At 45.4% G+C, this 21,467-nt stretch overlaps 1 pseudogene; it reads left to right on the top strand.

Annotated features, from left to right (window-relative positions):
• The first annotated feature begins 8,699 nt into the window (after nucleotides 1–8,699).
• LOC125722641 (cytohesin-2-like) lies at nucleotides 8,700–17,956 on the top strand (annotated as a pseudogene).
• Nucleotides 17,957–21,467: the final 3,511 nt, after the last annotated feature.

The raw sequence follows: 21,467 nt of genomic DNA, 5'->3' as shown, positions 1-21,467 counted from the left end.
CAGTATCAGTTCAAGTTCAAATACTTCAGGTTTTTTATTTGACAAAACACATAAAATAGTCGTGCAAAGTCATTGATTTATTTTTAAAACTATTGCACTGTGATACATTTAACATCATATTTCCAGTTCTGCCAAATCTCTTATTGACAGCTTAGTGGTTTTCCAATGGCTTGTGGCGTCACATGGTGGTCGAAAATGATATTACAGGCTTTTGTTGAAATTACCTTAAAATTCATCTGGAATGTATTGATTTATGCTGTAATTAATGATGCAAATTAACACAGATGGGGCCATTTTGACCCAAAACAGCTAGTTGGAGGGTAGCAATCCTCCAGATTGTAAAGGTCAAGATACTAAAACCTGGAAAAGTGCAAAGGACTGGAGCAAAAGAATAACAGTGAAAGCTGTCAGAAACAGGCAGGAAACTCTGCATGGATGTTTTTGAAGAGGTAGACGGGTCCAGTTGGCTGTATTAGTCAGTCTGCTAAGAAACATGGCGCCAACAAGCCCATGGCCCCTTTTCATGTAAAACTTCGTACAGGAGGCTGTTTGTGCAGTTTAGTGCCTTTGTTAGCCTCGGCTCCTGTAAATCATATAAGCACACCCACCACACCCCCAGGAGCATTCCGCGTGCCCCCCACCGGCCAACCTGCCTGTCCCCCCCAACCCACAGACCGTCTGTAGTTCTGAAATCTATCCACATGTCTGCTGACCAAGTCTAAGGTAAAATTCCATAAATGAAATATTCAGTAAAATACAATTTTTCCCCTAATCTGGGAGACAGTGCAGAATTATTGGAGTCGGTCCTAACTCTGTCTTCAATATGTACCCAGCAGGCACCTAGGACTCGTATCTCCCTCTGAGAATTTCTTCTTATAAGAACATAAGAACTATACAAACGAGAGGAGGCCATTCGGCCCATCAAGCTCGCTTGGGGAGAACTAAACTAATAGCTCAGAGTCGTTAAAATCTTATCTAGCTCTGATTTAAAGGAACCCAAGGATTCAGCTTGCACTAAATTATCAGGAAGGCTATTCCATACTCTGACTACACGCTGTGTAAAGAAGTGCTTCCTTAAATCCAGCTTGAAATGTTCTCCCGCTAATTTCCACCTATGGCCACGAGTTCGTGTATTTAAACTAATGCTGAAGTAACTATTTGGTTGAACAGCATCCAAACCTGTTAGAATCTTATATACCTGGATCATGTCCCCCCTCAGTCTCCTTTGCTTGAGACTGAACAGATTTAGCTCAAGTAACCGTTCCTCGTATGACATTCCTCTAAGACCAGGAATCATTTTTGTGGCCCTACGCTGCACCTTTTCTAAGGCCACAATGTCCTTTTTAAGATATGGTGACCAAACCTGCACACAATATTCTAGGTGAGGTCTCACCAAGGAATTGTATAATCTTAGCATTACCTCCCTTGACTTAAACTCCACACACCTGGAGATATACCCCAACATCCTATTGGCCTTTTTTATTGCTTCCCCACACTGGCGAGAATGGGACATGGAAGCATCAACATACACACCAAGGTCTTTCTCATGATCAGCTACCTTTATTTCAGTGACACCCATGAAATACCTGTACTTTATATTTCTGCTCCCTAGATGGAGTACCTTACATTTATCGATGTTAAATTTCATCTGCCAGGTATCGGCCCAGTCACTAATTAAATCAAGATCCCGCTGTAGCTGCTGAGCCACTAATTCAGTATCTGCTACACCACCCACCTTGGTGTCATCTGCAAATTTCACCAGTTTACTGTATATATTGGTATCCATATCATTTATGTAAATTAGGAACAATAGTGGTCCTAAAATCGAACCCTGCGGTACCCCACTATGAACGCAAGCCCACTGTGACATTGTGCCTCTTATAACTACTCGCTGTTTCCTATCTGTTAACCAGTTATCAATCCAGGTCACTACGGTACCTAAAATACCTGTCGCTTTGAGTTTAAGTAGGAGCCTCTTGTGGGGGACAACATCAAAAGCCTTTTGGAAATCTAAGTAGATGACATCATAGGCCTTCTTATCGTCAACTTCCTGAGTAGCTTCCTCAAAAAACTCCAACAGATTTGTTAAACAGGATCTACCTCTCCTAAATCCATGCTGGCTATCCCGCAAAATGTTATTGGAGTCCAGGTAATCTACCATTTTCTCTTTGATTATAGCCTCCATAACTTTACCAGTTATACAAGTTAGACTGATTGGCCTATAGTTAGACAAATTACTTCTATCCCCTTTTTGAAAATAGGCGTTATGAAGGCGTGCTTCCAATCAGAAGGTACCACACCTTCAGATAAGGATTTTTGAAACAGTAAAGTTAAGGGTCGGCAAATAATATCCCTCATCTCTTTTAACACTATAGGTAAGATGCCATCAGGGCCCTGTGATTTATTTATTTTGAGCTTAGCTAGGCTTTGCAAAACATCTGCTTCAGTTATATATATATTAGCTATAGACAATGCTGGATAGGTAATAACTGGTAAATTACTAAGGTCCTCAACAGTGAATACCCGTGCAAAACTATCATTGAACTAATTTACTATATCAATGTCGTTTACTATTATAAGACCCTTACTATCCTGCAGATTAGTAATTTCAGGTTTTAGAGCTCTTTTAGAGTTAAAATACTGGAAGAAACTTTTAACGTCATCCTTAGCTTCCAATGAAACCATCCTTTCGACATTTCTTTTAGCTCGTCTAATATCATTTTTTAACTCAGCCTGTAGACTTAGATATTCCTGCTTAATTCTGTCATCATCAGTTATTTTCCATTGCTGGATCAAAGCCCTTTTCCTCCTTACTTTATACTTTATTTCCCTAGTAAACCACCTAGGTTTCAATTTCCTAGATTTATTCTTGCTGGAAACAGGTATGAAGTCCTCTTGCACTTGCAATAATGTGCTTTTAAAAAATTCCCAGGCCTCTTCAACAGTTTTGTTATTTAACTCCATCCAGTTCACAGTTTCTAGTTTTAGTCTCATACACTTAAAGTCAGCCTTCCTAACATTATATATTTTTGATTTGGACTTAGCTCTTCGAACACTAAACTTAACCTCAAATTTGACCATGTTATGATCGCTACTGTCAAGTGGTTCTAAAACGTCTAATTTACCAATCCTGTCCTGGTTATTAGAGAGAACAAGATCAAGAATGGCATCTCCCCTGGTAGGGGTGTTAACAAACTGAGTAAAAAAACAATCCTGTACTAATTCCACCATCTCCAGTTCATTTTCTGAAGAGCCAGTGACAATGTCCCACTGCATTCCTGGTAGATTAAAATCACCCATAACTACCACATCATTTTTATTGCTCATAGTCCTAATATCACTGTATAACAATCTGCTTTCCTCAGCAGCTATATTAGGTGTTCTGTAACAAACACCGACAATTAGGCTATTTGAGTTTTTAGCATCTAATTTTACCCATATTGCTTCCGTAGTTTTATTTATATCAGTAAGTTCCCTTGCCTGCAAGTTTTCCTTTACATATACTGCAACACCACCTCCCTTTTTTCCTATACGATCCTTACGGAACAACGTGTAACCATCCGTATTATATTCTTGTCCATCCTTTTCACTCAACCACGTTTCAGTTATTCCTATAATATCATAAGAGTCCGATGAGATAAAAGCCTCTAAATCATGAATTTTATTCCTAATACTTCTGGCGTTTAAATACAGACAACAAAGGGTAGGCCTATTACGGTGCCCACTTACAATATGATTATTTGGGGCTTTCCGTTTCCCCCCACTGACATAGTTAACTAACCTCCCTGCCCCCCCAGTCCCTAGTTTAAACATTCCTCAACTACTCTACACATACGCCTCCCCAATACACTGGTTCCCCTCTGGTTCAGGTGCAACCCATCCGGCTTGAACAGGTCCCACCTGTTCCAGAAGGTCCTCCAATGCCCCATAAACCTAAACCCCTCTTTCCTACACCATCCTTTTAGCCACGCATTTAATTTCCTTATCTCAGCTAACTTAGCCTGACTTGCACGTGGCACGGGGAGTATTTCGGAGAATACCACCGTGGACGTTCTGCTTCTAAGCTTATTGGCGACTTCTATAAATTTATCCTGCAGAACAGCCCTTCTACCCTTGCCTATGTCGTTGGTGCCAACATGCACCACGACAACTGGATCCACCCCAGCTGGGGCCAAAAGCTTATCCACACGATCTGGAAGGTCTCCTACCTGGGCACCAGGCAGGCAAGACACCGTACGGGACCCTCTATCACGCGTGCACACATAACTGTCTACTCCCCTAATAATGGAATCCCCCACTACCAAAACCTCCCTCTTCCTGGGGGGAGGGGGCTCCTCAGTGCCCAAGGGCCCACCTGCCTCCCCAGTCCGTTCCGGCTCTAAAGCTGGAAGAACCTGAAACCTGTTCGACACAGTCACCTCAGGTGATGCCGCCTCTGCAACGTGTGTACACCCTTTCCTGCGTCTACAACCTACGGTCACCCAGCTCTCTCGACCTCTCTGCTCTTCATTCTCCCCCCTCCCGGCTAGTGGCGTACACACCTTCTCCCTAAAAGGCGTATTAACTTGCTCCTCTAACTCACTGTTGCATTGGATGAGAGCCAGTTGCTCCTCAAGGTCAAAATGCGCTCAGCAGCAGAAATTCTCCATCCTAGATGAGCCTGCAAAGTTCTGTAGAAGTTAAATATACTTTAGTCAAATGAGAGACTAACCTGCTGTCAGGCAGGGGAAGCTTCAATAAGGCCTTCATTCATGACAGCTCCACTTGGCTTTTTGACGAGTCCCCATTTAGATGCAGCACGTCAGAGACTGAAGAGCAGGATGAAGGCTGTAAGTACAGTTTGCTGTGGATTGTGTTTGTGTTTAAATCTAATAAAGGATGAGACAATTTACTTAAAGCATGATATAGTTCATATTGCTCTTCAGGCTTCGTGATAAAATATTAAAATTATGGAGTACAAAGTTGTACATACAAAGAAAACAATGCAGAGCGGCAGGGCACCTGGCCCAGAGGGTCTTCACATAGAATTCTACAAAGGGTATTTTTTCCTGTTAGATTTACAGCTTTGGTTGTCTTGCCCTTTAAAGAAATTCTCTCAAGAAAGAAGTTGCCTCTTACCATGTCACAAGCAATTAGTTTCACCCAAAAAGGAGGAGGACCCCTCTCTGCTCCCCGTGTTAGTAGGTTCTCCCCAACTCCTCCTGCTTATTCCTTCCTCCCTCCCTCCTATTTGTGCTCTCCTCCTCCTCTTGGGTTCTATTCATGTCTTTTGGTTCAGCAATAAAACCCACAAGGCTGCTCTTTGATTGTCCCTCTTCCCATCGTGACATATTATGTATTACATGATTATGAAATTATTTGATTATTATACAATAGTCAATTAACCACTTTGTTTCTTCAATTTGTCTTTCTTCTGAATCATCAGATATATGTCGTAGCTGGTAATTTGTTACACTCTGCTGTCAGTGCCAGTGTAGCCTAGATACAACCAGTCGTATGTTTCGGTCATGCTGATGTTTGAACAATTTTTGGGAACAGTTTTTCATAATGTTTTCTCATATATGTGGTGTGATAATTGAGCATGACCCCACTGTTGCTGTGCTTGGTGCTCCTGTCATGATCTGTAATCTCTTATTTTTTCATGTCTCCTCCCACTCATGCCAGCAGAGGGCGCTGCTGGCACTTTGTAACCCTCCTAATTCTCCTGTATCCCATTATAGTTCTCCATCCTAACCCTGTACCCCTGTTTTGTTGCTGATTAGTGTGCTGTGTATAAATATGCCTGCCCTCACTGCGTTCCCCAGCTCAGTCATTGCTGTTCCATGTGTAGTCTGTGTTTCCTTAAAGCCCACCGAGCTACACACTGCCCCTAAATTTAAATTTATATGTAATCTGTGTGTGTATGTGTTATCTAGATTTGCCCTGTATGTTTCTAACTAAATCTAATCCAGACCTTGATCCTACACCTACTATAATTATAAGTACCTCACTATACCTATATCTAACACTGCTATTCATCACCAGTGTTACATGTCAGGGCTTCGCTGCAATAGATCCCTCAGTGCTGCAGGTTATTACTGTGACTTTGCACACACACACGTTGCTGCTTCCTCAGCCAGTGTCACATATACTTTATTACACACAGACCTCAGTAATCTCTGCTACACTCACACCTGCTCACTTTACATCCATGGTTAAATTCTCCTAATGGAATCTATCTTAATGTCTTTATTCTATTTTACTTTAATTTTTTACCATATTATTCATTGTATTGTTCTTTCGATTTTATTTTTATTTTATTATTGCTAATACACCGGATCTGAGTGCCTCATTTTGTTCCCTTCATGTAGAACACATTTTGTAATGACAATAAAACATCCTTATCCTCATCTAAATCACACTGTCTAACTACTAACCTGTTTAAATAATATAATTGGATTTCAAAGGTTAATAGTCACTCAATTACCCCCTCAGCCCAACAGTACCACAAACACCCAACATGCACGGAAATGTTCTCCTAAGTTGTTTTCCCTGCCTGGAACAATACCACAGCAGTCACATGGAGTAATGTTTCAAAACTTTTCGGAAACCTTGCATTGAAACTTGAGGTCTTTAGGAGGGATCAGTCCTGGGTGGTAAAGTTGCCATCACAAAGGTTTTTGATTTAGGGATTCATGATGCCAGGTAGCCATCTTTCACAAGCTGGTGGGCTGTGCCACTGATGCCTTTGCTTGGGTTTTATATGTCTGTCCTGGTTTGTGTTCTTGCCACTTCAGGTTCCCTGGTTTTGGTCTACATTCCTCGGTCCTCTGCTATGGAGTCTACCTTCTGCTTCACCTCATTCTGGAGCCGCCCATCCAGTCAGCGGCCCATGTCCCCCTGGTTCCCTGTTTCCTGAGGTTAGTCTGCTAGTCTCTGGGGCCAGGGGGCAGAAATCTGCCATGTTGGATGGGTGGCCCAGGTTGGGGTGCTCCATCATAGACTGGTACATGAAGGATTATAAATGGTTTTCAACCAGTATGTACCGAGTGTGCGTCGTGACGAAAAGAATGTCATGGGAATATTTAGGACTGACTGCAGTATTAGTTCAAAGCATGATTGTGTTTTTCTTAATTTTTATTGATTTATTTTTGGATTATTGATTTTTTAAAGTAACTTCATTCAGTTAAAAGGGGTTTGTCCATTTGCTTTAGCAGAAGTTCGTGTAAGTATGATGTTCACCTTCCTTTTTCATAGTCTAGTCTTTGCCAAGTTTTATGCTTATTTCCCCTGATTAAGTTAAGCTGACGTGTGTTTAGGAGGGTCATACAGGCTTTTTGTTTGTAATGGAAGCACAGGGTCTGTACTTGCAGCTTATTTGCCATGCTAATGGAAGCATTTTACCTTCCTCTCTAATCTCTTTTTTTCTTGGCTCTCACTGCAGTCTCCTCTATGCCAGGGTTTCTCAACCCAGTCCTTGGACCCCACTGCAAAGATCCACAGTTTTGCTCTGTCCAAGCTCTCAGCACAGCAGTAAAAGGTGACTGTTTGGTTCATGCATGCAGGGATCTGGGACAGAGCAAAAACGTGGAGCTGTCTGGTGGGCTGAGGAATGAGTTTAGAAATGCTGCTGTATGAAGTATTAAACCATTTGACCGGTTGGATAAATGTTAAAATGTTTTCTCAAAATATAAAAAGAGATAATCTTCTGTTTTGCGTCTCATTACAAGCAAACTTGTTTTTTGTTTTTATGTCACTCTAGTATTTGATATCTAATTTTCAGTCTTCTGGCAATATAATCTGGTGAATGGGGAAAGACTTCCAGCAGGGGCTCCGGTTTCCTCCCACAGTCCAAAAGTGCGCAGGGTAGGTTAATTGGCAAATCTGAGTTGTGAGTGTTTGCGCCCTGCAGAGTGTTGACTCCTGCCCAGGGTTGGTTCCTGCCTACGCCTGTTGTTCCAAGGACAGGCTCCGGTCCCCCCCGCGACCTCAGTTTGGCTTGCTGTCTCCCCGCTTGGTTTTCTTTGGTTTACGTCTTCACTAGCCCCCTTGTTGCTTTGACTTGTGTGTATGTTATGTATGTGTGATTGTATTGCTGCATAGGGAGTGACTGCTATTTTTAGTGGTGCAACGGATCACAAAACTAACGGTTCGGATCATATCACAGATTTTGAGTCACGGATCGGATCAATTTTCGGATCAGCAAAAAGGGGAGGAGTCAAATGTAATTTGCTTCTCATTTATTACAAGAACAGTATGGCAAGGAACTTTTGGTTTTATCAAAAATAACTAAAATAAATTACAAAAATAAAACCAAGAAATAACTGAAAAAGCTGAATAAATACAATTTTTAAATAAAATTCTCAATACTTGAATACTTCAATGCAACAATTGAAAAACAACCTGAGAACTGAAAACAGGCCAAACCTTATTGTGACGCCCGCTCCGTCCGCTCCTCGTGTGTGCCACGCCCCCTAATTACCCACGTGTGATTTCCTGATCGTGCCCAGTCGTGTCTTGTTTCCTGCTGCCTTGTTTCATGTATTTAAGTTCCTGATTTGTACTAACCCGTGTCTGTCATTGATGTTAGTGGCGTTACATGTCTCCTGCTCCCCGTTACCTCATTAAACCCTCGTTTTCCCGTTATCCCGCTTGCCTGCCTGCTCCTTCCACGCCCTACCGCACGATCGCCGCTTACCTCCGCGACCGGTCGTGACAGAATGACAGACCAACAGAAGAAGAGTAAGCGGAGGAAGAAGAGGATCCCAGAGGAGACAATCCGTCTGGGAGCCTGCTCGCTCTCCCCTACATGGCTCCCTCCAGAGAACGAGGAAAAGGTACCCGAACTGGCTACCGCCCTGGAGCCGGTCCGAAGGAAGGAGTGCCCCGTAGCGATGTTATGGCCATCGAACGAGGACGAAGAGGAGGAGCTCTTCCTCTTCCCGGACCCGGAGCCACACACTGGAGAGCAGCGACCGCCTTTAGAGCGGTACCTCTTTCGGCCCGAGCGGCTGGCTAACCGAGGTGTCAGAGCGATGAGGGACGTTATTCCCCGGGTACCCCGCGCTCTGATAAGGGCTACTTCTGCCCTACCCGCGCCGGACGTCCCAGTTCCACCTCCCGCGGCAGCCACCCCGGAGGCGTATCCCTCGCCTCTCCCAGGGAAGACGGCAGCCCTCGCCAATCAATTCTTCGCCCTCCAGGGGCTGTTCTGGAGGGCGTTAGCGGAGGTGGCACCTCCAGTGAGCGACGAGGTGGAAGCGCTCACTGTCCGTCTGAGAAGGGGCTTCGACGCGTTTACTCCCGCCTCCGAGCGGGAGGACCTCGACCGGCTGGCAGGGGACCTCAAACAGCTTCTCCAGCTACAGAGGGCCTCTGTTGCCCCGTCGGAGCAGCCGACTCTGACGGCGGAACCCGAGCCGGAGCAGCCGTCCCTACCGGCGGACCCCGCTCCGGGACAGTCGCCGTTGTCCGCAACACCGGCGTCCATCCAGCCGTCGTCGCCGCTGATTGCACAGCAGTCGCTGCCACCGTCTGTGCAGCCGCCGCCTTTACCCGCGCAGCTGCTGCCTCTGCCTGCGCAACAACCTCCGCAGTCAACTCTACAATCGGCTCCAGCGCCCGATCCGCCGCCCTTGCCTGCGGCTCCGACGCCTGAGCAGCCGCCTTCGCTCCCTGACGCGCCCGGAGACGCGCGCCTTGGAGAGGGGGCTCCCACAGGGGAACGACCACCTCTGCCGGTGAACCCCGCGCCGGAGCAACCGCTCCCGCCTGCCCATCCGCCTGCGCAGCTGCCTTCGCTGCCTGCGCAGCCGCTGCCGCCTGCTGTTTCAGCTCCAGCGCCCCCTGACCGCGCTGCAGCAGTTCCCGAGGCGCCCCCTGACCGCGCTGCAGCAGTTCCCGAGGCGCCCCCTGACCGCGCTGCAGCAGCCCCAGAGGCGCCCCCTGACCGCGCTGCAGCAGCCCCAGAGGCGCCCCCTGACCGCGCTGCAGCAGCCCCAGAGGCGCTCCCTCCGCCTGCTGCAGCTCCTGTCCCTGACTGCGTTCCAGTTCCTGACCGCGTTCCAGTTCCTGCAGAGGCGCCCCCTCTGCAGCCGCCTGCTGCAGCTCCCGGGCAGGCGCCCCCACTGCAGCTACCTGCAGCTCCCGGGCAGGCGCCCCCACTGCAGCCAGCTCCTGTTCCTGACCGCGCTCCTGTTCCTGACCGCGCTCCTGTTCCTGACCGCGCTCCTGTTCCTGACCGCGCTCCAGTTCCTGACCGCGTTCCTGTCCCGGCGCCCCCGCAGCCTGACCGCGTTCCTGTCCCGGCGCCCCCGCAGCCTGACCGCGTTCCTGTCCCGGCGCCCCCGCAGCCTGACCGCGTTCCTGTCCCGGCGCCCCCGCAGCCTGACCGCGTTCCTGTCCCGGCGCCCGCTCTCCCTGCAGCAGCTCCAGAGGCGCCCCCTCCGCCTGCAGCAGCTCCAGTCCCTGTCCTAGTCCCCGAGGTGGTCCCGGACAACTCCATCTTGGCTCCTCCCTCTTCGGAGGTGGAGGAGCTGGAATGGGACCCCTCGGGGACCGAACTTGTAACCCCTTGTCCCTCGCCCCGGCGACATCAACCCCGACCTAGGGTCGGCCTGTCTGTGTCCCGCAGGGGAAGGGGACACAGACGCAGGGCTGGGGTCCCGCCCGCCCTGCCCCCTGGCTCGCCCTCCCTCGCCTGCGCTGGGGCTCGGTTGGTGCCCGTGGGTCCTGGCCCTCCGGGTCGGACGTCGCCTGCGGGTCCCCCTCCGAGGCCTCGTCGCCCCGCCTCGCTCCCCTCTCCAGAGCCTGGTCGGTCGCCTGTGGGCTCCCCGACGGCGGCTCCTCGGTTGCCTGCGGGGCCCCTACCTCCGGCCCTCCGCCGGACGTCGCCGCCTGCTGCGGCTCCCCCCTCCTCCGGGCCTTCGCCGTGGGCCCCTCCTGCTCCCTCGTCCCCTTCCCCGGTGCTCCCTCCTGCTCCCTCCCTGGCCCCTCCGCGGGTCCCTCGCCCTGCCTCCTCGGCCCCTCCGAGGTCCCCTCCGGCTCCGGCCTCCCGGCCGCCTGCGGCCCCTCCGGCTGCCTCCCGTCGCCCGCTGGGGCTCCCTCGGGCTCCCCTTCCTTCCTCCTCCTTCTCTCCCTTCTTTCCCATCTCTGTCCCGCCTGTCTTTTCTCCTCCTTCCGCCTTTGTCCCTCGTCCCTTCGCTCCTTGTGTTCCTGGTTTCCCGTCGTTCCCTCCCGTCACTCCCGCTCCTTTTGTTCCGCCTGTTCCCTCTGTTTCTCCCTTCCTGGTCTGTCTGTCCGCTTTTCCTGTCCTGTGTAGTGTCCTGTCTTGGCTTCTGCCTCTGTGTCAGTTTTGCCTGTCTGTCTTGTTCCCTGTTCCCCATTGATTTTTTTTGCTCTTGTCTTTCAGGTCCTGTTCTGCCTCGTCCCGTCCGTCGCCCCCTTCCTTGGCGCGCCCGGTGTAGCGCGCCTTTGGGGGGGGGGTTCTGTGACGCCCGCTCCGTCCGCTCCTCGTGTGTGCCACGCCCCCTAATTACCCACGTGTGATTTCCTGATCGTGCCCAGTCGTGTCTTGTTTCCTGCTGCCTTGTTTCATGTATTTAAGTTCCTGATTTGTACTAACCCGTGTCTGTCATTGATGTTAGTGGCGTTACATGTCTCCTGCTCCCCGTTACCTCATTAAACCCTCGTTTTCCCGTTATCCCGCTTGCCTGCCTGCTCCTTCCACGCCCTACCGCACGATCGCCGCTTACCTCCGCGACCGGTCGTGACACCTTATAATGACAAATTTTTTTTCAAAAAGATGAGGATGTCTACATTCTCTGGGGAGAGAGTAGACCTCTTAGCTGTCACTATGTCACCTGCTGTGGAGAATACCCTCTCACTAGGAACTGAAGTGCCAGGCACAGCAAGGTAGTGTCTTGCCATTTTTGCAATGTGAGGGTATTTACACTCATTGTGTTTCCACCACGCCAGCGGATTACCACCATCCACTGGCAAACTGCTTGCTGCCCTGTATGATGCTACCTCCTCTTTGATTGTGTTGTAAAAAGTTTTCTCTGTGTCTGACTCTTTCACAAATGTATCCCCAAAAAGCTCTTCTATGGCAGCCTTCTTTTGTGGAGGAGATGCATTTGGCCCTGTGTCTTCTTCAGAGGGTGTTGGCTCTGTGGCTTGACCCTGCAGAAAAAATTACTGAGTTATTTAACTATATTTCTTGTTATATATTTCATAGGCAATCAATAACATATGCTGGTAATTTTCAAAATTAAGATCAAATATTCACATAAATAATAGTTAAAATATTTTATAACTTAATTATATTAATATTAAATAATATGAATAACTGTATTATTTTTTACCTCTTCAGTAGCCACAATCTCAGTTGTGAGATCAGTGTATGTCTTCTCGCGTAGGGCTGGTTCTATGTGAGTCAGGGACTTGAACCTTGGATCAAGTGCAGTAGATCTGTGAAGATAATCTTGTATTTCAGGGGGGTTGGTGTATCTGGAAATCAGGTCCCCTCTTATGGCAGCCTTAACATCTCTGGTAATGCTGGTGTCTTCCTCATTTGCACACATGGATTGTATAATTCTGGTTTTCAGAGGTAGGATCATGGACACAGATGGTGCATTTTCAGTACTCAATAGGGTTGTGACTGTTTTGAGAGGTTTGAGGAGCTGAAGGACCTCCTCTGCTACTTTCACATCATTATCAGACAAGGTGACAATGTCTCTGATATTTTTTTTCAGTGTCTTTTCTGTCAGTGCAGAGTATACTGCTGCCTGCTGCTCAAGATAGCGCTCCAACATGTCATATGTGGAATTCCATCTTGTAGTGACGTCGTGTATGAGCTTGTGGGCTGGTAGCTGTAGCATTTCTTGCTTTGTTTTAAGGACATGAGCTGCTGTTGTACTTCTGTGGAAAAAAGAAACCACCTTCCTAATCCTCCCAAGAAGGCGATCCATCTGGTTAACTGAGATTCCTCTTTGGTATGCTAAATTTATCACATGTGCAAAGCAAGATATCTGTGGCCCTAGTCCACCTTCTGTCACTGCATTTACTTGGTTTCTGGCATTATCTGTGGTGACTGGGATATTGCTACATGCATTGTGTCTCTTTAACTTCCACTCAGCTACTGCTTCTATCAGGATTTGCGCTAGATTTGTGCTTGTGTGAGTCTCATAGAGGGGACGTGTCTGTAGCACCGGACTTTGCATCTCCCATCCCGCTGTTATATAATGGGCAGTCACAGTCACGTAGCTTTCGGTAGCCCTTGATGTCCACCCGTCTGTGGTGATCGAAATAGAGGATGCATCTGATAAGTCTGCGACGATTTCGCTTTTTTCCTGTTCGTAAAGTTCAGGCATGACCTTCATGCTGAAATGTGTGCGCGAGGGTATTTCGTACCGTGGCTCAAGCACTTTTAGGAGGTTTTTAAAACCCTTGTTTTCAACAACAGAGTATGGCCTCATGTCTGCCGCGATAAACATCCCGATAGATTTGGTAATAGCTTTAGCCCGCTCTGATTCTGGTGCAAAGTGCTGCTTAAATGCAGCGGTGAGCAGCTGTTGCTGTGGTTGCTTCGGTTTGCATCCTGTCTGCACACCGGGGTGATGTCGCTTCAGATGCGTGGCCATACTCGATGTATTGCCACTTTCATACGGCTTTCTCGTGCCACAGTGTCTACACACTGTAACTGTTTTGTCCACCACTCTTCTTCCGTCATCATTATATTTTACAGGAAAGCCAAAATGCTCCCATACAAAAGATTTGGATGATGCGGGAGGCTTTTCGAGTTCCTCTGTTCCGCCGCTAGCCATCGTTGTTGACTGAGTCACATGTTCCGCTGACGTAAACACGACTTCTGTGTAATTAATTATTTATTATTTAAGCAATATCAGCAGAAAACACTGTTTTATCTGCGGTTATTTTTTTTTTATTTATCTAAAAGTTTAAAAAACGAGTTAATCCGCGGATCACGTGCGTTCCGAACCGTGGGTTGTAATCCGTACGGATCACGGATCAACCGCGATCCGTTGCACCCCTAGCTATTTTGTTTTGCAAGTGTGTGTTGGACTCTGTTTATTTGGTTAGGGAGTGAGGTGGAGTGTTTGTCTTTTGGTTTCCTTTTCTTTTGCACTTAGGTGAGATTAGCTGTGGGTCGCACTTGATAGTTGGGGATTTTGTTTGTTATTTTGGCTGTGGTCACTCCCAAAGTCTTTTGCACAGGGTTATTTGTTCAGTGTCAGTATTATACATGAAAAAAAATGAAAATACAAAAAATATCCCTTTGTCCACTGGTGTTCCCTTCTTGCCCTCACCCCGTTTGTCCCTTTATCCCATTCCCCTTTCCCGTGCAGGGGCGCCGCTAAGGTGGGGAAAGTTGGGACAATTCTAAGGGCCCACGCCCTTTAGGGGCCCCCAGAGATCTGAATGGGTGTGGTAGGGGGGCCCAACCTCATATTTTGTCATAGGGCCCAAAATTGCTAGCGGCGCCCCTGTTCCCGTGAATACTGTTACACTCCAACCCTAGACAGGATATCAAAACAGCATCTTACCTATAGTTTTAAAAGAGATGAGGGATATTAATCATTGACCTTTATCTTTGCTATTTCAGAAATCCGTATCTGCTACCTTGTGACTGGAAGTATACACTGTAAATAAAGGCTAAATTTGTCACAGTTTTAAACGATTTTATATCAGCCAATTTGACTACAGTATAATTATATTTTTTTCCTCTTATGTTAAATGACAGAAAAGTTTTATCAAAACTACATTGCATAACTGGCATCGTAGTACTGATTAGCACCGATTCAGACATCCCGATGAACAAATATGAAGTTCATTTAAACTGTGGTACCTTAAATCCGTCAAGTTACCTCGATAAGCCAGTAACCCTGATTCGTAGTATAGGCCAATGATCACAAGCACTCTGTGTAAACGTATTGTTTAACCGGCGCTGTTGCATTACCAGGGTGAGAGGTTGACTTGCTGGTTAGCTATAAAAACAGACGTTAGTGCAACTCCACGTTAATGGTGCGGTCATCATGGCTTATAAATGCTTATTATCGTTCATCATTGTTTGTGTCAGTAACGATAACATAAACAAGGGTAGGCACCAGGAGAACATCATTGGCTCTTGCATCGATTACTTTTCCCGTAACACCCTTTAGATTGTTTGCCTGAAGGGCAGCAAACCGACAATTTCGGTGTGATTGAGCTGATCACGTGTGCATGGGGAGGGAATGCGGACCACATGACCTTCCCGGCGAGCTCAGCACATCCAGCATCGCTTCGCAAATACAATCAAAATGTTTTATCTTTATTCACACTTTCTATCTTTATTCATTATCTCTACGATCTCACTGCTGGACGAATGCCTGGCATTCAGAGCATTCTTTATTAGCCATTTGCCTTTGGATGCAGTTTATTTCCATGCCCCAAAGCTTCCAGGCATCAGTAATTGCTTCCCATGTTACTCCGGTCCTGGGGTCTTCTGTAACTGCCCTTTGGGATTACATATATTCAGCATATGCTTTTGTCCGAAGTGATGAGAGTTTGGGGTCAGAGCACTTGGGTCTAAGGGACTTGCTCAAGGGCTTAACAATGTTACGATTACTCTGCCATGGGAGTTGAACCAACAACCAAACTGGCAGAGATGGCCAACCTGCTGAGCTCCACACCCGCTGACGATCTCCTTTTCCTGTCTGCTGCAGTCTCCATGGACCTGAGTCCAGAGAAGCACTCTGAACTTGAGGACATCCGGCTGAGGAAAGGAGCCCTTCTGCTGGAGATCCAGAGGCTGCGGGAGGCGCTGAGAGAGGCCCTCATGGAAGTGGAGGTCCTTGAATCCAGCACCAAACGCAGCCAAATCTTAGAAAAGAATAGGCATGTCGCCATGGGAAGAAAGAAATTCAACATGGACCCTAAGAAGGGTATCCTGTTCATGGTACAAAACAATCTTCTCCGGCACACGTCTGAGGACATCGCCCAGCTCCTATACAAGGGAGAGGGGCTGAACAAAACAGCCATTGGGGATTACCTGGGTGAGAGAGACGACTTCAATATCCAAGTCCTCCAAACATTTCTTGGGCTTCATGAATTCGCAGGGTTCAACCTGGTACAGGCTCTCAGGCAGTTCCTCTGGAGTTTCCGTCTGCCAGGAGAAGCACAAAAGATTGACAGGATGATGGAGGCCTTTGCGCAGAGGTACTGTCAATGTAATCCTGGAGTCTTCCAAAACATTGACACCTGCTATGTACTTTCATTTTCCATAATCATGCTAAACACTAGCCTTCATAATCCAAATGTGTGAGACAAGCCCAGTGTGGACAGGTTCATCTCCATGAATCGAGGAATCAATGATGGAGGCAACCTGCCAGATGATCTCCTCCGAAATCTTTATAAGAGCATAAAGAATGAGCCATTCAAGATTCCTGAAGACAATGGGAACAATCCCTTCTTAAACCCTGACAGAGAGGGTTGGCTCTTCAAACTGGGAGGAGGACGGGTGAAAACATGGAAAAGGCGGTGGTTCATCCTGATGGACAACTGCCTTTACTACTTTAAACATACTACGGATAAGAAACCCAGGGTGATCATTCCGCTGGAGAATCTGAGCATCCGTGAGGTGAAGGATCTCAGGAAGCCTAACTGCTTTGAACTGTACATCCCTAACAACAGCAGACAGCTGATGAAAGCCTGCAGAACGGAGGCGGACGGCCGCCTGGTAGAGGGCAATCATGTGGTGTACCGCATCTCGGCGCCAACCCCTGAGGAGAAGGACAAGTGGATACAGAGCATCACTGCTGCTGTGAGCGCTGACCCTTTTTATGAGATGCTGGCAGCAAGAAAAACACGGATCTCTTAAAACAGGGGTGTCAGACTCATTTTCACCCCGCGCCACATCAGCATCATAGTTGTCACCTTATTCGGCCCTCAGGAAACCACCATGTCCCCCACAGACATCCCGATGTCATGTATTTGGTGCCAGAATTATAGAACACACAGGACTATTTGTGCCAGATTCCAGAGGAAGAAGTCAACCACTGTGAAAATGACTGCATTCACAGACGTGACATTGCTTGTGATGATGATGTCTTCACGTTGTGCACCTCTGTCATGGCAGAGAATGGTCTTGATGTTCCTCTGGATGCTTATAAGGCAATTGACCTCTACCTGCGCCTACGAGAAGAATGATCAGTTCTTCTACACATTGAACGATAAAGACTGTGTGAATATGTTTGGATGTGCTATTGCAGAAAGTATTTATTTCAGAACAAGGAACTTTGCACAAAACAACTGACTATTTGACTATGATCGCCCACTCAAACATTTGGGCCCAAAATTGTTGTTGCAGACATTCTTTGCCTTTATAATGTGGTCTCACAAAGTAATGTTTAACCTTAAGGTAGCATGACTGAATACCAGGTTTTGTTTTGAGGCGACTTATTGTTCACTACAGATTTTATCATCGAAATGCCCTGTCCTTTTTTTGTATAAATGTGAAATTAAATGTTATTTGCACTGTATTGCTGATCTTTATGTCAGAGTACCTTTTTTTCTGAGAATCCACACTGCTCTAAATTTGCATCAACATGATTGGGATTGGGATGGAAAAATTATTTTCCATCTTAACCCATATTCTAAGCATATTGATTTCTGTTGTAAATTTTACTTTTACAGCAGTATGATTTAAGACACTAACAGCAATCCATTTTTCAACCAGTAATTGTTAATGTGATAGGAATTGCATTCAACAGCAAATGCGTTCAACTTAACCAAATGTATAAATCTTACATATTCTGATGATTCGACATTCCCCCGATGTCTGTGTGATGTATTTCAGCAACAACACGCAGTTAATGAGATCACTATGCGGAATTTAGCCGACTGTTATTTTACTGATTAGGATATATCACCCATGATTGGGGTATACTATATATCAAGGGTCAGCAACCTTTTTGAAACTGAGAGCTACTTCACGGGTACTGAGCCATACAAAGGCTACCAGAACAGACTTTACCTAAACTTATCTAAACTTCATGTAGAATAAACACGTTTTAAATGCTTTTTTGGATATTGTCATTTTCAAATCTATATAAATACAAATGTGATTAAAAAAGAATAGCAACAAGATAAAATGAAATTTTAGTCGCTGCCCACTGGTGAGTTGTGGTATTTTTAGAACAGGTCCGTGGACAACTCATGTGGTCCTTGGGGGCATCCTGGTGCCAGTGGGCACCATGTTGGTGACCCCTGTTCTAAATGGTATGTAGGGTTTGCAAACTACACCAACGCTTCTGATGTAGCTACATTTAGGCTTATAGTGGAATAATATAGTGGAAGATTCCTTGCGTGAGTGTCTGAGAGCGTGAAAGTCATGCTAGATGCAAGGTAGTCGGCAGCCCTGCTTTCCGTGTGCATCTGTCTCTTACTTTAGGTGGCTAGAGATCCAGCATTACTCAGGATTAGGAGCCACTTGCACTGATAATAATTAGTTTCTTTTTCCCCTTGCAGTCTGCTGCTGTATAACATTATGAAATCAGCCCAAAAATCCGCAACCCATGACCTCCTAATATTTACCCGAAACTATGTTTTCAAAATAGCACAATTGGGCATGAACACCGCGGACCTGGAAACTCTGCTGAGCATTGAGAATCAGTGTGCAAAGGCTCTTAATTTGGATATGTTTGTGAAATGTTCTGCTGCACAGCACAACAAAGAAAAACAACTGGTCAGTGATAATGAAAAGTACAATCAGCATTGTTTTAACCATGAGAGTCCAAATGCTTAGATAAATTGTCACTTTTTCAGTGTAAGTATGCTCCTGAGCTCCACGATTCTGAATGATAGTCGGTTTCTCACTGAACCTCCATGCCACTCTGTTAAAATCTCTTGCCACCCCATGTAAAATTTTCTAGATCCACCACTGTGCCAGAGCTAAGACTTAAGAATCTTGAGTATTATTTCAACATAAACTTTGCTTGGGTGCTTCATACTTTAAATTAAATATAAATTATGGCAACGTGCAAAACTATTAAGGAAAATGCAACGTATTTGTTTTTCATTTACGTAATTATATATGTTGATTATGATTCTTTTTAGTTCCACAGTACATGCAGATACTACAATCCAAGCATGCACTCTTAGGTTAATTGCTATCAGTTTATATAAAGATTTATAGAAATTTCAGTCAGAGACTAGCTTCTGATATAGAAAGAATGTTTACATTTTTTTTGGCCGTGGAATAGTTTTTCAGTGCTGCATGTAGTTTCTCTTTATTGTTTGAATAGGGCACACTTACACATCAACAAGTGCTGTGGCAGTTGTGATGTTCTCGCATATGAGAAAATACAAGGACAACTTTTATTAAAGAAAACGAAAGGCTTTACTCTCCATACTCCAGTCAATTGCATGCATAGGCCTACTGCCGCATCTCACTTTGCCAACTTCCGCTTCCGTGCGGCTCAGGAGGATCTGGCTGCAGAACACTGGAAAGGGGTCCACAGCTCAAGGGGACCACCAGAGGACAGATGGAGTGGAACCGGGAACCAAGGGATTTGCCAGTGACTGGCACTCACTGTTGTTTTCGACTACAATAAAAACAGCTGTACTGGCTAAATAATGAGCATACAAAAGTAAAAAAAGACATGGATAGGAATAAAAAGGTAATTAAAAATAGAAAAACAACCGAAGAGTCATTCACATTGAACACGCGTCTCTGCTCTCAGGACGATGATCCTGCCAACTGCGCCAGACTGTGACAGACCGAACTACAAAACTGTAGACTCAGTGGACAGCTGACTACGCCACCCTAGGAATTTCATCCAGCTTTCCATTGAGACTACAGTTTTGCAGTCTGTTCTGCCAGACAATGTATTAAAAAGTGCAGTGTTATACATGACACTGTAATTAGTTCAATTCAAGAGATGTACTATCAAGTTATAATAGTGTGATTATCATAATCACACAAATATATGAATTCCTCTGATACTGAATTAAACAACCCTTTATGCTGTCCCTTATGTGAATTAGTAAAAATCTCCATAGTCATATGCAATTCCAATTCCCCCTTTTATTTATTTTATGGCAGACAGACAGCAGTGTATTATTATATTATAATTATATTATATTTATTATAATTATATAATTATATTATATTATAATTATTATATATATCATTATATTAGGGTGCCCCTCGCAGAAGGTAAATTTAATCTTATTTAATTACATTTTCTATATAGCGTCAGATGACAGCAGACGTCATTTACTGTAAGGTTACCTTTACTATAGAAGATATAACAGCTCCCAAAGTTCTTCATCTGGTACAGAAAACATACGCCTGACAGATGTTGAAGTTTATTCCGTCTTTATTCTTTTAGACACCGTGAAAAACATTCTAAAAGATCCATGATATTACCGCTAAACAGCGGCTCATACATCACCGCAATTCCACTTTTTAATACAAGACAACAAGTAAATACAATAAATATAAATTACCGTTTGCGCCTTCTGACCAAATGCTTAGGAGTTATTACAGATCCTGCCGTGACAAGCCGACAAACCACAAGTTGACTCCATGAATCTCCCAGCATGCATTTACTCCTACCCTATTCCGTCACATGACCATGTATTCAAGGGTTAACACGGATCAATTAAATAGTCAGCAGAGGGCACTGGCATACATTTCACAGTATACATTCTATATTAAATCAAACCAGCAAAAGGTGATTATGAAATCTTATAAAAAACTTAAAAAAACTGTCTTAGTGACAGTTACAGAGTGGCGTAGTCACCCTTTCGCTCTATAGCGGCCCCTACCCCTACTACGTTTATAATTATAATAATTGCCTCATGTGCAGTTACGCTGGTTAAATTACCTGGAAATGTTATTAACTGCACATTCTCCTAGAAACTAACAATGGTGCTCACTCAGGTATATTTATAATGGTCAGAAAGCTGATGTAAAGTCTGATATAGTGCTGAATGTGTTATTTTGTAGACAGTAATAGGTTTAATAAATTTTATATTCCATTACTGTAGAAAGCTATACTTGCTTACTTAAGGTATTTTGCGTTATTAATGTGTGATTTAAATGCAGGTAGTTTTATTACAGTCAGCTTTTATTCACAGTGAGTAGCTTGTCATCATGAAGAGGAAGTGTGACAATCGTGAGGTTTTGGGCAACCACAGAAAAGCAGGAAAGTAAGTAGAGACAGTGAGATAATTAGTGCCAGTCAGATGATAGACGTATACAGTATGTGAGTCAAAGGTTCTTCATATATTAATCATCCCATTCAGGTAACAAATCCTTAGAAATCCATTCCTGAGCATCATGCCAAGAAACACCACTTGTTTACTGATAACTGCTTTAATGTAAACTCTGCTGTGCTGAGAGTAAAGATGAAGAGGGAGAGACAGCAAGAGGCTGCTGACGGCAGACAATGCAGGCGACATGGAGGGGAGTGAGAAAAGGAGCAAAT

This window comes from Brienomyrus brachyistius, unplaced genomic scaffold, assembly GCF_023856365.1.
Source record: "Brienomyrus brachyistius isolate T26 unplaced genomic scaffold, BBRACH_0.4 scaffold40, whole genome shotgun sequence".
Taxonomy (NCBI): domain Eukaryota; kingdom Metazoa; phylum Chordata; class Actinopteri; order Osteoglossiformes; family Mormyridae; genus Brienomyrus; species Brienomyrus brachyistius.
This window is presented reverse-complemented; position numbering and strand designations above follow the sequence as displayed.